The sequence below is a fragment of the Heterodontus francisci genome, chromosome 22 (assembly GCF_036365525.1).
Source record: "Heterodontus francisci isolate sHetFra1 chromosome 22, sHetFra1.hap1, whole genome shotgun sequence".
Taxonomy (NCBI): Eukaryota; Metazoa; Chordata; class Chondrichthyes; order Heterodontiformes; family Heterodontidae; genus Heterodontus; species Heterodontus francisci.
The window spans coordinates 35,478,717-35,496,257 of NC_090392.1; the positions used below are offsets into that span (position 1 = coordinate 35,478,717).

Here is a 17,541-nt window from a genome sequence, read left to right on the forward strand (position 1 = left end):
GATATCATGTGCCTACGTTTTGCTGAGCCGGTGCTTGGTTGATGGGGAGATTTGGCCCGGGTTGTGCTATTTTACCTCCCCGAGATGGCCAGTAACCTGTTGATTGAGGCAGCAGACGCCACTTGCTGCTGACAGCGAGTAATTGGACAGTGCGGGTCAAAATATTGCAGCGTGCCCCTGTCTCAACGACTGTGGAGCTGGTGAAAGTGAATTGCTGATGTGCTTTTGCCTCGTCTGAAATGAGACTAAGATTCGCTGTTACTTAGCAAGCTCGTGTTGCAGGTTTCTATTCTCATCTGAGCCAAATAAAGTGTCACTGCTCGGTTTTGCGGAACTTTCTGCAGCATCAGGACTAGAAAGAGGAGCGAGTGCAAGGCATTGTGCACACAATGTGCAAGAGAAAGAGGGCTTTGAGAAATTGTGTTGTGTTCATGGGGAATGTCAATGATTGCATATTTCTTGCGAAGAAGTTTGGGTTCGTTTTGAAAATGTTTCTGCCCAGTTTCGAACTGGGGACCTTTTGCGTGTTAGGCAAACGTGATCACCACTACACTACAGAAACTCAACACGTTACAGCGCTGAGGAAGCTGCAAGTATTGTTAAACTATACAGTCTTAATCGATTTGTGGTGCTTGTTTCATTGAAATGCAATTCCACTGTGACATTTCGCAAGGCTGCAGAGGTATTGACCCAGCCATGGACGATCAGCAGTGCACAACACATCGCCAGTCCATTCAGGCCATCGTACCATTGCCAGTTTTTTCAAAGACTTGCCACTTGGGCCCACTTCCTTAGCTCTGCTTTTCTTTGCCTCTCCTTTCATGCAATTATCCAATTCCCTTTTTTTAAAACTCTCCCTTAAGAAACTAAGTTTGTAAGAGGTGCAGCAGCTGCTGCAGTGTTAATGCACAGTGTGCCATCATTGACAAAGATTCCCTTCCCCAACCACACCAAGACATCCACTTGGGATTCTTGCCAACTTCTGGATTTCATTTCTCATTATTTACTGATTGCACTGACACATATTTGTGTTTTTAAACTCTTTATTTTGATCAAATGAGTCCTTATTTTGCTGAGTTGCTACATACAATGTGATTACCCTCGCAGTAGAATGCGTAACAGAGGCAGTTATATAATGGGGGCGAAGCTTCACTGCAGCTATATAATGTCCTGGTTGGACCCCACCTGGAGTCCTCTGCATAGTCTGGGCATGCCAATCTATATAGTATACAAATTGGCCTTGGTATACAGGGCAGTTCAGATCCAGCAGAATGTTTGCAGAGTTCAAATGGTTAGATTAGGAAGCCATGTCCCCTCTTCCACAGAGACAGCTGTTGGTTTCCACCTGGTGCCTCACTTGTTTCTGAATTTCAAGGTGTAGAATGAAATCAAGCAACGTAACCCAAGTTTGCAATGCATTCCACGCAATCATCAAACACATCATTCCTGTCTTCCTCACCTTAGCTGCACAGCCCTCGAAACGTTGCAATCCATGTAACACAGTATTTGTTCCAGGTTTATGCTTTCAGTAGGATTATAATAATATCTGTGCCCTCATCTTGAAATGAGATTCTCAGCAATATCCAACACAAATTGAATTGCATAGATGACAGGCAAATATAGGAAAACAGGTCAGTATGCAACACAATTCCATGGTGCCCATTTTCAGATGCACAATAGTCATCTTTTCCAGCAAATGAAAGAATTTTTCAGTGAATCATTTGCAAAGTCAGAGTTAATGGCATTTGTGCTTTTCTTTCTTCTTGTTTTGCAACATACTGGCGCCTAAATCCAATTCATGTATATTCATGTTTATTGGGGAGACCAAACGCAGACTGGGTGACCGCTTTGCGGAATACGTCGGCTCAGTCCGCAAGCAGGACCCTGAGCTTCCGGTTGCTTGCCATTTCAAGACTGCCCACTGCTCTCATGCTCACATCTCTATCCTGGGATTGCCTCAGTGTTCCAGTGAACATCAACACAAGCTCGAAAAACAGCATCCCGTTGACCGATTAGTTTAGTTTGGTGATACAGCAGTGAAACAGGCCCTTCGGCCCACCGAGTCTGTGCTGACCATCGACCACCCATTTATACTAATCCGACACGAATTCCATATTCCTACCACATCCCCACCTTCCCTATATTTCCCTGCCACCTCCCTATACGAGGGGCAATTTATAATGGCCAATTAACCTATCAAGCAGCCAGTCTTTGGCATGTGGGAGGAAACCGGAGCACCCAGAGGAATCCCACGCAGACACAGGGAGAACTTGCAAACACCACGCAGGCAGTGCCCAGAATTGAAAGCGGGTCGCTGGAGCTGTGAGGCTGCGGTGTGAACCACTGCACACGAGAGCGTGCCGGACTGAATATTGAGTTCAATAATTCCAGAGCATGACGGGGCCCCCATTTTACTTTCATTTTTTGTTATTTTTCATTTTTACATTTTTTACATTTTTTTGTATGTTTATTTTATTTCATCTTAGTTTGTTCAGTTTGCTTACCCACTGTTTTTTTTCCTGTTTGTACTTGCTGCTGTTCAATTTTCAGTCCATTAACAGTCCTCTCTGTACTAATGCTTTGTCTTTCAACACACCATTAACATATTGTTTGCCTTTGCTCCATGACCTTCTGGTCAGCTATTCTGTGGCCTTGTCCAATCTACACCTTCTCCTTTGTTATCTCTTGCTCCACCCCCGCTTTACTTGCTTCTAACCTTTGACATTTCTAATATTTGCCAGTTCTGAAGAAGGGTCACTGAGCCGAAATGTTAACTCTGCTTCTGTCTCCACAGATGCTGCCAGTCGTGCTGAGTATTTCCAGAATTTCTTGTTTTTATTTCAGATTTCCAGCATCCACAGTATTTTGCTTTTATTCATGTATATTCTTCCTCGGTTCAATATGAAGGAGCGCTTTGATATTGAGCGGAGCCGCAGTGCATCTCATTTTCAACGCCACCTTGTTAGTGTTCCTGTTACTTGCCGAATGAAGAACAAAATAAAATAATAATTTGGCAGGTCTGCCTGTTTCCTTAGCTTCAGTTACAGAATCAGCTGTGTCCGTCTTTAAGGGAGGCAAAGTACTCCTAGCGGCTCTGCGTGACGCTGAATAGTTATGTTAATCTGCATCAATAAATCCAGGTATGTCTCTGTTACTGACTGAACAAAACGCTAATAAATCTGTGAGCGACTGTCATAACTTAAATAACTTTTTCCCCTCTGCGTGTCATGAACCTTCACCCCTTGTCATAATTGCGGCTGCATGTTAAGAGCTGGGTTATCAAGGTGCTTAAGACACCAAGAATCTGCTGCAGCAGTGGTTAAATTGAAAAGGATTTTTGCCCCTTTTACCCAAGAAGAAATGTTCAGGAGGAGCAATTTCCCCCAACTTGTTTCCACCGGAGATTCATCATTGCAACTCAAAGAAAGTTTCAGTCACTTGGGTGTTCTGTAAGAGCTGCTCGGAGGTTCAGTGACCCGGATATCATGTGCCTACGTTTTGCTGAGCCGGTGCTTGGTTGATGGGGAGATTTGGCCCGGGTTGTGCTATTTTACCTCCCCGAGATGGCCAGTAACCTGTTGATTGAGGCAGCAGACGCCACTTGCTGCTGACAGCGAGTAATTGGACAGTGCGGGTCAAAATATTGCAGCGTGCCCCTGTCTCAACGACTGTGGAGCTGGTGAAAGTGAATTGCTGATGTGCTTTTGCCTCGTCTGAAATGAGACTAAGATTCGCTGTTACTTAGCAAGCTCGTGTTGCAGGTTTCTATTCTCATCTGAGCCAAATAAAGTGTCACTGCTCGGTTTTGCGGAACTTTCTGCAGCATCAGGACTAGAAAGAGGAGCGAGTGCAAGGCATTGTGCACACAATGTGCAAGAGAAAGAGGGCTTTGAGAAATTGTGTTGTGTTCATGGGGAATGTCAATGATTGCATATTTCTTGCGAAGAAGTTTGGGTTCGTTTTGAAAATGTTTCTGCCCAGTTTCGAACTGGGGACCTTTTGCGTGTTAGGCAAACGTGATCACCACTACACTACAGAAACTCAACACGTTGCAGCGCTGAGGAAGCTGCAAGTATTGTTAAACTATACAGTCTTAATCGATTTGTGGTGCTTGTTTCATTGAAATGCAATTCCACTGTGACATTTCGCAAGGCTGCAGAGGTATTGACCCAGCCATGGACGATCAGCAGTGCACAACACATCGCCAGTCCATTCAGGCCATCGTACCATTGCCAGTTTTTTCAAAGACTTGCCACTTGGGCCCACTTCCTTAGCTCTGCTTTTCTTTGCCTCTCCTTTCATGCAATTATCCAATTCCCTTTTTTTAAAACTCTCCCTTAAGAAACTAAGTTTGTAAGAGGTGCAGCAGCTGCTGCAGTGTTAATGCACAGTGTGCCATCATTGACAAAGATTCCCTTCCCCAACCACACCAAGACATCCACTTGGGATTCTTGCCAACTTCTGGATTTCATTTCTCATTATTTACTGATTGCACTGACACATATTTGTGTTTTTAAACTCTTTATTTTGATCAAATGAGTCCTTATTTTGCTGAGTTGCTACATACAATGTGATTACCCTCGCAGTAGAATGCGTAACAGAGGCAGTTATATAATGGGGGCGAAGCTTCACTGCAGCTATATAATGTCCTGGTTGGACCCCACCTGGAGTCCTCTGCATAGTCTGGGCATGCCAATCTATATAGTATACAAATTGGCCTTGGTATACAGGGCAGTTCAGATCCAGCAGAATGTTTGCAGAGTTCAAATGGTTAGATTAGGAAGCCATGTCCCCTCTTCCACAGAGACAGCTGTTGGTTTCCACCTGGTGCCTCACTTGTTTCTGAATTTCAAGGTGTAGAATGAAATCAAGCAACGTAACCCAAGTTTGCAATGCATTCCACGCAATCATCAAACACATCATTCCTGTCTTCCTCACCTTAGCTGCACAGCCCTCGAAACGTTGCAATCCATGTAACACAGTATTTGTTCCAGGTTTATGCTTTCAGTAGGATTATAATAATATCTGTGCCCTCATCTTGAAATGAGATTCTCAGCAATATCCAACACAAATTGAATTGCATAGATGACAGGCAAATATAGGAAAACAGGTCAGTATGCAACACAATTCCATGGTGCCCATTTTCAGATGCACAATAGTCATCTTTTCCAGCAAATGAAAGAATTTTTCAGTGAATCATTTGCAAAGTCAGAGTTAATGGCATTTGTGCTTTTCTTTCTTCTTGTTTTGCAACATACTGGCGCCTAAATCCAATTCATGTATATTCATGTTTATTGGGGAGACCAAACGCAGACTGGGTGACCGCTTTGCGGAATACGTCGGCTCAGTCCGCAAGCAGGACCCTGAGCTTCCGGTTGCTTGCCATTTCAAGACTGCCCACTGCTCTCATGCTCACATCTCTATCCTGGGATTGCCTCAGTGTTCCAGTGAACATCAACACAAGCTCGAAAAACAGCATCCCGTTGACCGATTAGTTTAGTTTGGTGATACAGCAGTGAAACAGGCCCTTCGGCCCACCGAGTCTGTGCTGACCATCGACCACCCATTTATACTAATCCGACACGAATTCCATATTCCTACCACATCCCCACCTTCCCTATATTTCCCTGCCACCTCCCTATACGAGGGGCAATTTATAATGGCCAATTAACCTATCAAGCAGCCAGTCTTTGGCATGTGGGAGGAAACCGGAGCACCCAGAGGAATCCCACGCAGACACAGGGAGAACTTGCAAACACCACGCAGGCAGTGCCCAGAATTGAAAGCGGGTCGCTGGAGCTGTGAGGCTGCGGTGTGAACCACTGCACACGAGAGCGTGCCGGACTGAATATTGAGTTCAATAATTCCAGAGCATGACGGGGCCCCCATTTTACTTTCATTTTTTGTTATTTTTCATTTTTACATTTTTTACATTTTTTTGTATGTTTATTTTATTTCATCTTAGTTTGTTCAGTTTGCTTACCCACTGTTTTTTTTCCTGTTTGTACTTGGTGCTGTTCAATTTTCAGTCCATTAACAGTCCTCTCTGTACTAATGCTTTGTCTTTCAACACACCATTAACATATTGTTTGCCTTTGCTCCATGACCTTCTGGTCAGCTATTCTGTGGCCTTGTCCAATCTACACCTTCTCCTTTGTTATCTCTTGCTCCACCCCCGCTTTACTTGCTTCTAACCTTTGACATTTCTAATATTTGCCAGTTCTGAAGAAGGGTCACTGAGCCGAAATGTTAACTCTGCTTCTGTCTCCACAGATGCTGCCAGTCGTGCTGAGTATTTCCAGAATTTCTTGTTTTTATTTCAGATTTCCAGCATCCACAGTATTTTGCTTTTATTCATGTATATTCTTCCTCGGTTCAATATGAAGGAGCGCTTTGATATTGAGCGGAGCCGCAGTGCATCTCATTTTCAACGCCACCTTGTTAGTGTTCCTGTTACTTGCCGAATGAAGAACAAAATAAAATAATAATTTGGCAGGTCTGCCTGTTTCCTTAGCTTCAGTTACAGAATCAGCTGTGTCCGTCTTTAAGGGAGGCAAAGTACTCCTAGCGGCTCTGCGTGACGCTGAATAGTTATGTTAATCTGCATCAATAAATCCAGGTATGTCTCTGTTACTGACTGAACAAAACGCTAATAAATCTGTGAGCGACTGTCATAACTTAAATAACTTTTTCCCCTCTGCGTGTCATGAACCTTCACCCCTTGTCATAATTGCGGCTGCATGTTAAGAGCTGGGTTATCAAGGTGCTTAAGACACCAATAATCTGCTGCAGCAGTGGTTAAATTGAAAAGGATTTTTGCCCCTTTTACCCAAGAAGAAATGTTCAGGAGGAGCAATTTCCCCCAACTTGTTTCCACCGGAGATTCATCATTGCAACTCAAAGAAAGTTTCAGTCACTTGGGTGTTCTGTAAGAGCTGCTCGGAGGTTCAGTGACCCGGATATCATGTGCCTACGTTTTGCTGAGCCGGTGCTTGGTTGATGGGGAGATTTGGCCCGGGTTGTGCTATTTTACCTCCCCGAGATGGCCAGTAACCTGTTGATTGAGGCAGCAGACGCCACTTGCTGCTGACAGCGAGTAATTGGACAGTGCGGGTCAAAATATTGCAGCGTGCCCCTGTCTCAACGACTGTGGAGCTGGTGAAAGTGAATTGCTGATGTGCTTTTGCCTCGTCTGAAATGAGACTAAGATTCGCTGTTACTTAGCAAGCTCGTGTTGCAGGTTTCTATTCTCATCTGAGCCAAATAAAGTGTCACTGCTCGGTTTTGCGGAACTTTCTGCAGCATCAGGACTAGAAAGAGGAGCGAGTGCAAGGCATTGTGCACACAATGTGCAAGAGAAAGAGGGCTTTGAGAAATTGTGTTGTGTTCATGGGGAATGTCAATGATTGCATATTTCTTGCGAAGAAGTTTGGGTTCGTTTTGAAAATGTTTCTGCCCAGTTTCGAACTGGGGACCTTTTGCGTGTTAGGCAAACGTGATCACCACTACACTACAGAAACTCAACACGTTACAGCGCTGAGGAAGCTGCAAGTATTGTTAAACTATACAGTCTTAATCGATTTGTGGTGCTTGTTTCATTGAAATGCAATTCCACTGTGACATTTCGCAAGGCTGCAGAGGTATTGACCCAGCCATGGACGATCAGCAGTGCACAACACATCGCCAGTCCATTCAGGCCATCGTACCATTGCCAGTTTTTTCAAAGACTTGCCACTTGGGCCCACTTCCTTAGCTCTGCTTTTCTTTGCCTCTCCTTTCATGCAATTATCCAATTCCCTTTTTTTAAAACTCTCCCTTAAGAAACTAAGTTTGTAAGAGGTGCAGCAGCTGCTGCAGTGTTAATGCACAGTGTGCCATCATTGACAAAGATTCCCTTCCCCAACCACACCAAGACATCCACTTGGGATTCTTGCCAACTTCTGGATTTCATTTCTCATTATTTACTGATTGCACTGACACATATTTGTGTTTTTAAACTCTTTATTTTGATCAAATGAGTCCTTATTTTGCTGAGTTGCTACATACAATGTGATTACCCTCGCAGTAGAATGCGTAACAGAGGCAGTTATATAATGGGGGCGAAGCTTCACTGCAGCTATATAATGTCCTGGTTGGACCCCACCTGGAGTCCTCTGCATAGTCTGGGCATGCCAATCTATATAGTATACAAATTGGCCTTGGTATACAGGGCAGTTCAGATCCAGCAGAATGTTTGCAGAGTTCAAATGGTTAGATTAGGAAGCCATGTCCCCTCTTCCACAGAGACAGCTGTTGGTTTCCACCTGGTGCCTCACTTGTTTCTGAATTTCAAGGTGTAGAATGAAATCAAGCAACGTAACCCAAGTTTGCAATGCATTCCACGCAATCATCAAACACATCATTCCTGTCTTCCTCACCTTAGCTGCACAGCCCTCGAAACGTTGCAATCCATGTAACACAGTATTTGTTCCAGGTTTAGGCTTTCAGTAGGATTATAATAATATCTGTGCCCTCATCTTGAAATGAGATTCTCAGCAATATCCAACACAAATTGAATTGCATAGATGACAGGCAAATATAGGAAAACAGGTCAGTATGCAACACAATTCCATGGTGCCCATTTTCAGATGCACAATAGTCATCTTTTCCAGCAAATGAAAGAATTTTTCAGTGAATCATTTGCAAAGTCAGAGTTAATGGCATTTGTGCTTTTCTTTCTTCTTGTTTTGCAACATACTGGCGCCTAAATCCAATTCATGTATATTCATGTTTATTGGGGAGACCAAACGCAGACTGGGTGACCGCTTTGCGGAATACGTCGGCTCAGTCCGCAAGCAGGACCCTGAGCTTCCGGTTGCTTGCCATTTCAAGACTGCCCACTGCTCTCATGCTCACATCTCTATCCTGGGATTGCCTCAGTGTTCCAGTGAACATCAACACAAGCTCGAAAAACAGCATCCCGTTGACCGATTAGTTTAGTTTGGTGATACAGCAGTGAAACAGGCCCTTCGGCCCACCGAGTCTGTGCTGACCATCGACCACCCATTTATACTAATCCGACACGAATTCCATATTCCTACCACATCCCCACCTTCCCTATATTTCCCCACCACCTCCCTATACGAGGGGCAATTTATAATGGCCAATTAACCTATCAAGCAGCCAGTCTTTGGCATGTGGGAGGAAACCGGAGCACCCAGAGGAATCCCACGCAGACACAGGGAGAACTTGCAAACACCACGCAGGCAGTGCCCAGAATTGAAAGCGGGTCGCTGGAGCTGTGAGGCTGCGGTGTGAACCACTGCACACGAGAGCGTGCCGGACTGAATATTGAGTTCAATAATTCCAGAGCATGACGGGGCCCCCATTTTACTTTCATTTTTTGTTATTTTTCATTTTTACATTTTTTACATTTTTTTGTATGTTTATTTTATTTCATCTTAGTTTGTTCAGTTTGCTTACCCACTGTTTTTTTTCCTGTTTGTACTTGCTGCTGTTCAATTTTCAGTCCATTAACAGTCCTCTCTGTACTAATGCTTTGTCTTTCAACACACCATTAACATATTGTTTGCCTTTGCTCCATGACCTTCTGGTCAGCTATTCTGTGGCCTTGTCCAATCTACACCTTCTCCTTTGTTATCTCTTGCTCCACCCCCGCTTTACTTGCTTCTAACCTTTGACATTTCTAATATTTGCCAGTTCTGAAGAAGGGTCACTGAGCCGAAATGTTAACTCTGCTTCTGTCTCCACAGATGCTGCCAGTCGTGCTGAGTATTTCCAGAATTTCTTGTTTTTATTTCAGATTTCCAGCATCCACAGTATTTTGCTTTTATTCATGTATATTCTTCCTCGGTTCAATATGAAGGAGCGCTTTGATATTGAGCGGAGCCGCAGTGCATCTCATTTTAACGCCACCTTGTTAGTGTTCCTGTTACTTGCCGAATGAAGAACAAAATAAAATAATAATTTGGCAGGTCTGCCTGTTTCCTTAGCTTCAGTTACAGAATCAGCCGTGTCCGTCTTTAAGGGAGGCAAAGTACTCCTAGCGGCTCTGCGTGACGCTGAATAGTTATGTTAATCTGCATCAATAAATCCAGGTATGTCTCTGTTACTGACTGAACAAAACGCTAATAAATCTGTGAGCGACTGTCATAACTTAAATAACTTTTTCCCCTCTGCGTGTCATGAACCTTCACCCCTTGTCATAATTGCGGCTGCATGTTAAGAGCTGGGTTATCAAGGTGCTTAAGACACCAAGAATCTGCTGCAGCAGTGGTTAAATTGAAAAGGATTTTTGCCCCTTTTACCCAAGAGGAAATGTTCAGGAGGAGCAATTTCCCCCAACTTGTTTCCACCGGAGATTCATCATTGCAACTCAAAGAAAGTTTCAGTCACTTGGGTGTTCTGTAAGAGCTGCTCGGAGGTTCAGTGACCCGGATATCATGTGCCTACGTTTTGCTGAGCCGGTGCTTGGTTGATGGGGAGATTTGGCCCGGGTTGTGCTATTTTACCTCCCCGAGATGGCCAGTAACCTGTTGATTGAGGCAGCAGACGCCACTTGCTGCTGACAGCGAGTAATTGGACAGTGCGGGTCAAAATATTGCAGCGTGCCCCTGTCTCAACGACTGTGGAGCTGGTGAAAGTGAATTGCTGATGTGCTTTTGCCTCGTCTGAAATGAGACTAAGATTCGCTGTTACTTAGCAAGCTCGTGTTGCAGGTTTCTATTCTCATCTGAGCCAAATAAAGTGTCACTGCTCGGTTTTGCGGAACTTTCTGCAGCATCAGGACTAGAAAGAGGAGCGAGTGCAAGGCATTGTGCACACAATGTGCAAGAGAAAGAGGGCTTTGAGAAATTGTGTTGTGTTCATGGGGAATGTCAATGATTGCATATTTCTTGCGAAGAAGTTTGGGTTCGTTTTGAAAATGTTTCTGCCCAGTTTCGAACTGGGGACCTTTTGCGTGTTAGGCAAACGTGATCACCACTACACTACAGAAACTCAACACGTTACAGCGCTGAGGAAGCTGCAAGTATTGTTAAACTATACAGTCTTAATCGATTTGTGGTGCTTGTTTCATTGAAATGCAATTCCACTGTGACATTTCGCAAGGCTGCAGAGGTATTGACCCAGCCATGGACGATCAGCAGTGCACAACACATCGCCAGTCCATTCAGGCCATCGTACCATTGCCAGTTTTTTCAAAGACTTGCCACTTGGGCCCACTTCCTTAGCTCTGCTTTTCTTTGCCTCTCCTTTCATGCAATTATCCAATTCCCTTTTTTTAAAACTCTCCCTTAAGAAACTAAGTTTGTAAGAGGTGCAGCAGCTGCTGCAGTGTTAATGCACAGTGTGCCATCATTGACAAAGATTCCCTTCCCCAACCACACCAAGACATCCACTTGGGATTCTTGCCAACTTCTGGATTTCATTTCTCATTATTTACTGATTGCACTGACACATATTTGTGTTTTTAAACTCTTTATTTTGATCAAATGAGTCCTTATTTTGCTGAGTTGCTACATACAATGTGATTACCCTCGCAGTAGAATGCGTAACAGAGGCAGTTATATAATGGGGGCGAAGCTTCACTGCAGCTATATAATGTCCTGGTTGGACCCCACCTGGAGTCCTCTGCATAGTCTGGGCATGCCAATCTATATAGTATACAAATTGGCCTTGGTATACAGGGCAGTTCAGATCCAGCAGAATGTTTGCAGAGTTCAAATGGTTAGATTAGGAAGCCATGTCCCCTCTTCCACAGAGACAGCTGTTGGTTTCCACCTGGTGCCTCACTTGTTTCTGAATTTCAAGGTGTAGAATGAAATCAAGCAACGTAACCCAAGTTTGCAATGCATTCCACGCAATCATCAAACACATCATTCCTGTCTTCCTCACCTTAGCTGCACAGCCCTCGAAACGTTGCAATCCATGTAACACAGTATTTGTTCCAGGTTTATGCTTTCAGTAGGATTATAATAATATCTGTGCCCTCATCTTGAAATGAGATTCTCAGCAATATCCAACACAAATTGAATTGCATAGATGACAGGCAAATATAGGAAAACAGGTCAGTATGCAACACAATTCCATGGTGCCCATTTTCAGATGCACAATAGTCATCTTTTCCAGCAAATGAAAGAATTTTTCAGTGAATCATTTGCAAAGTCAGAGTTAATGGCATTTGTGCTTTTCTTTCTTCTTGTTTTGCAACATACTGGCGCCTAAATCCAATTCATGTATATTCATGTTTATTGGGGAGACCAAACGCAGACTGGGTGACCGCTTTGCGGAATACGTCGGCTCAGTCCGCAAGCAGGACCCTGAGCTTCCGGTTGCTTGCCATTTCAAGACTGCCCACTGCTCTCATGCTCACATCTCTATCCTGGGATTGCCTCAGTGTTCCAGTGAACATCAACACAAGCTCGAAAAACAGCATCCCGTTGACCGATTAGTTTAGTTTGGTGATACAGCAGTGAAACAGGCCCTTCGGCCCACCGAGTCTGTGCTGACCATCGACCACCCATTTATACTAATCCGACACGAATTCCATATTCCTACCACATCCCCACCTTCCCTATATTTCCCTGCCACCTCCCTATACGAGGGGCAATTTATAATGGCCAATTAACCTATCAAGCAGCCAGTCTTTGGCATGTGGGAGGAAACCGGAGCACCCAGAGGAATCCCACGCAGACACAGGGAGAACTTGCAAACACCACGCAGGCAGTGCCCAGAATTGAAAGCGGGTCGCTGGAGCTGTGAGGCTGCGGTGTGAACCACTGCACACGAGAGCGTGCCGGACTGAATATTGAGTTCAATAATTCCAGAGCATGACGGGGCCCCCATTTTACTTTCATTTTTTGTTATTTTTCATTTTTACATTTTTTACATTTTTTTGTATGTTTATTTTATTTCATCTTAGTTTGTTCAGTTTGCTTACCCACTGTTTTTTTTCCTGTTTGTACTTGCTGCTGTTCAATTTTCAGTCCATTAACAGTCCTCTCTGTACTAATGCTTTGTCTTTCAACACACCATTAACATATTGTTTGCCTTTGCTCCATGACCTTCTGGTCAGCTATTCTGTGGCCTTGTCCAATCTACACCTTCTCCTTTGTTATCTCTTGCTCCACCCCCGCTTTACTTGCTTCTAACCTTTGACATTTCTAATATTTGCCAGTTCTGAAGAAGGGTCACTGAGCCGAAATGTTAACTCTGCTTCTGTCTCCACAGATGCTGCCAGTCGTGCTGAGTATTTCCAGAATTTCTTGTTTTTATTTCAGATTTCCAGCATCCACAGTATTTTGCTTTTATTCATGTATATTCTTCCTCGGTTCAATATGAAGGAGCGCTTTGATATTGAGCGGAGCCGCAGTGCATCTCATTTTCAACGCCACCTTGTTAGTGTTCCTGTTACTTGCCGAATGAAGAACAAAATAAAATAATAATTTGGCAGGTCTGCCTGTTTCCTTAGCTTCAGTTACAGAATCAGCTGTGTCCGTCTTTAAGGGAGGCAAAGTACTCCTAGCGGCTCTGCGTGACGCTGAATAGTTATGTTAATCTGCATCAATAAATCCAGGTATGTCTCTGTTACTGACTGAACAAAACGCTAATAAATCTGTGAGCGACTGTCATAACTTAAATAACTTTTTCCCCTCTGCGTGTCATGAACCTTCACCCCTTGTCATAATTGCGGCTGCATGTTAAGAGCTGGGTTATCAAGGTGCTTAAGACACCAAGAATCTGCTGCAGCAGTGGTTAAATTGAAAAGGATTTTTGCCCCTTTTACCCAAGAAGAAATGTTCAGGAGGAGCAATTTCCCCCAACTTGTTTCCACCGGAGATTCATCATTGCAACTCAAAGAAAGTTTCAGTCACTTGGGTGTTCTGTAAGAGCTGCTCGGAGGTTCAGTGACCCGGATATCATGTGCCTACGTTTTGCTGAGCCGGTGCTTGGTTGATGGGGAGATTTGGCCCGGGTTGTGCTATTTTACCTCCCCGAGATGGCCAGTAACCTGTTGATTGAGGCAGCAGACGCCACTTGCTGCTGACAGCGAGTAATTGGACAGTGCGGGTCAAAATATTGCAGCGTGCCCCTGTCTCAACGACTGTGGAGCTGGTGAAAGTGAATTGCTGATGTGCTTTTGCCTCGTCTGAAATGAGACTAAGATTCGCTGTTACTTAGCAAGCTCGTGTTGCAGGTTTCTATTCTCATCTGAGCCAAATAAAGTGTCACTGCTCGGTTTTGCGGAACTTTCTGCAGCATCAGGACTAGAAAGAGGAGCGAGTGCAAGGCATTGTGCACACAATGTGCAAGAGAAAGAGGGCTTTGAGAAATTGTGTTGTGTTCATGGGGAATGTCAATGATTGCATATTTCTTGCGAAGAAGTTTGGGTTCGTTTTGAAAATGTTTCTGCCCAGTTTCGAACTGGGGACCTTTTGCGTGTTAGGCAAACGTGATCACCACTACACTACAGAAACTCAACACGTTGCAGCGCTGAGGAAGCTGCAAGTATTGTTAAACTATACAGTCTTAATCGATTTGTGGTGCTTGTTTCATTGAAATGCAATTCCACTGTGACATTTCGCAAGGCTGCAGAGGTATTGACCCAGCCATGGACGATCAGCAGTGCACAACACATCGCCAGTCCATTCAGGCCATCGTACCATTGCCAGTTTTTTCAAAGACTTGCCACTTGGGCCCACTTCCTTAGCTCTGCTTTTCTTTGCCTCTCCTTTCATGCAATTATCCAATTCCCTTTTTTTAAAACTCTCCCTTAAGAAACTAAGTTTGTAAGAGGTGCAGCAGCTGCTGCAGTGTTAATGCACAGTGTGCCATCATTGACAAAGATTCCCTTCCCCAACCACACCAAGACATCCACTTGGGATTCTTGCCAACTTCTGGATTTCATTTCTCATTATTTACTGATTGCACTGACACATATTTGTGTTTTTAAACTCTTTATTTTGATCAAATGAGTCCTTATTTTGCTGAGTTGCTACATACAATGTGATTACCCTCGCAGTAGAATGCGTAACAGAGGCAGTTATATAATGGGGGCGAAGCTTCACTGCAGCTATATAATGTCCTGGTTGGACCCCACCTGGAGTCCTCTGCATAGTCTGGGCATGCCAATCTATATAGTATACAAATTGGCCTTGGTATACAGGGCAGTTCAGATCCAGCAGAATGTTTGCAGAGTTCAAATGGTTAGATTAGGAAGCCATGTCCCCTCTTCCACAGAGACAGCTGTTGGTTTCCACCTGGTGCCTCACTTGTTTCTGAATTTCAAGGTGTAGAATGAAATCAAGCAACGTAACCCAAGTTTGCAATGCATTCCACGCAATCATCAAACACATCATTCCTGTCTTCCTCACCTTAGCTGCACAGCCCTCGAAACGTTGCAATCCATGTAACACAGTATTTGTTCCAGGTTTATGCTTTCAGTAGGATTATAATAATATCTGTGCCCTCATCTTGAAATGAGATTCTCAGCAATATCCAACACAAATTGAATTGCATAGATGACAGGCAAATATAGGAAAACAGGTCAGTATGCAACACAATTCCATGGTGCCCATTTTCAGATGCACAATAGTCATCTTTTCCAGCAAATGAAAGAATTTTTCAGTGAATCATTTGCAAAGTCAGAGTTAATGGCATTTGTGCTTTTCTTTCTTCTTGTTTTGCAACATACTGGCGCCTAAATCCAATTCATGTATATTCATGTTTATTGGGGAGACCAAACGCAGACTGGGTGACCGCTTTGCGGAATACGTCGGCTCAGTCCGCAAGCAGGACCCTGAGCTTCCGGTTGCTTGCCATTTCAAGACTGCCCACTGCTCTCATGCTCACATCTCTATCCTGGGATTGCCTCAGTGTTCCAGTGAACATCAACACAAGCTCGAAAAACAGCATCCCGTTGACCGATTAGTTTAGTTTGGTGATACAGCAGTGAAACAGGCCCTTCGGCCCACCGAGTCTGTGCTGACCATCGACCACCCATTTATACTAATCCGACACGAATTCCATATTCCTACCACATCCCCACCTTCCCTATATTTCCCTGCCACCTCCCTATACGAGGGGCAATTTATAATGGCCAATTAACCTATCAAGCAGCCAGTCTTTGGCATGTGGGAGGAAACCGGAGCACCCAGAGGAATCCCACGCAGACACAGGGAGAACTTGCAAACACCACGCAGGCAGTGCCCAGAATTGAAAGCGGGTCGCTGGAGCTGTGAGGCTGCGGTGTGAACCACTGCACACGAGAGCGTGCCGGACTGAATATTGAGTTCAATAATTCCAGAGCATGACGGGGCCCCCATTTTACTTTCATTTTTTGTTATTTTTCATTTTTACATTTTTTACATTTTTTTGTATGTTTATTTTATTTCATCTTAGTTTGTTCAGTTTGCTTACCCACTGTTTTTTTTCCTGTTTGTACTTGGTGCTGTTCAATTTTCAGTCCATTAACAGTCCTCTCTGTACTAATGCTTTGTCTTTCAACACACCATTAACATATTGTTTGCCTTTGCTCCATGACCTTCTGGTCAGCTATTCTGTGGCCTTGTCCAATCTACACCTTCTCCTTTGTTATCTCTTGCTCCACCCCCGCTTTACTTGCTTCTAACCTTTGACATTTCTAATATTTGCCAGTTCTGAAGAAGGGTCACTGAGCCGAAATGTTAACTCTGCTTCTGTCTCCACAGATGCTGCCAGTCGTGCTGAGTATTTCCAGAATTTCTTGTTTTTATTTCAGATTTCCAGCATCCACAGTATTTTGCTTTTATTCATGTATATTCTTCCTCGGTTCAATATGAAGGAGCGCTTTGATATTGAGCGGAGCCGCAGTGCATCTCATTTTCAACGCCACCTTGTTAGTGTTCCTGTTACTTGCCGAATGAAGAACAAAATAAAATAATAATTTGGCAGGTCTGCCTGTTTCCTTAGCTTCAGTTACAGAATCAGCTGTGTCCGTCTTTAAGGGAGGCAAAGTACTCCTAGCGGCTCTGCGTGACGCTGAATAGTTATGTTAATCTGCATCAATAAATCCAGGTATGTCTCTGTTACTGACTGAACAAAACGCTAATAAATCTGTGAGCGACTGTCATAACTTAAATAACTTTTTCCCCTCTGCGTGTCATGAACCTTCACCCCTTGTCATAATTGCGGCTGCATGTTAAGAGCTGGGTTATCAAGGTGCTTAAGACACCAATAATCTGCTGCAGCAGTGGTTAAATTGAAAAGGATTTTTGCCCCTTTTACCCAAGAAGAAATGTTCAGGAGGAGCAATTTCCCCCAACTTGTTTCCACCGGAGATTCATCATTGCAACTCAAAGAAAGTTTCAGTCACTTGGGTGTTCTGTAAGAGCTGCTCGGAGGTTCAGTGACCCGGATATCATGTGCCTACGTTTTGCTGAGCCGGTGCTTGGTTGATGGGGAGATTTGGCCCGGGTTGTGCTATTTTACCTCCCCGAGATGGCCAGTAACCTGTTGATTGAGGCAGCAGACGCCACTTGCTGCTGACAGCGAGTAATTGGA

The 17,541-nt window shown here is 44.1% G+C and overlaps 5 non-coding genes across 5 annotated transcripts; all 5 read right to left on the minus strand.

Annotated features, from left to right (window-relative positions):
- Positions 1-489: 489 nt before the first annotated feature.
- trnav-aac (transfer RNA valine (anticodon AAC)) lies at positions 490-562 on the minus strand. The gene has a single exon. It is a non-coding gene; the product is annotated as a tRNA-Val (tRNA).
- A 3,406-nt stretch (positions 563-3,968) lies between these two features.
- trnav-aac (transfer RNA valine (anticodon AAC)) lies at positions 3,969-4,041 on the minus strand. Its single transcript has one exon. It is a non-coding gene; the product is annotated as a tRNA-Val (tRNA).
- Positions 4,042-7,447: 3,406 nt separating this feature from the next.
- Positions 7,448-7,520, minus strand: trnav-aac (transfer RNA valine (anticodon AAC)). The gene has a single exon. It is a non-coding gene; the product is annotated as a tRNA-Val (tRNA).
- Positions 7,521-10,925: 3,405 nt separating this feature from the next.
- Positions 10,926-10,998, minus strand: trnav-aac (transfer RNA valine (anticodon AAC)). The gene has a single exon. It is a non-coding gene; the product is annotated as a tRNA-Val (tRNA).
- Positions 10,999-14,404: 3,406 nt separating this feature from the next.
- Positions 14,405-14,477, minus strand: trnav-aac (transfer RNA valine (anticodon AAC)). The gene has a single exon. It is a non-coding gene; the product is annotated as a tRNA-Val (tRNA).
- Between the last annotated feature and the right edge of the window lie 3,064 nt (positions 14,478-17,541).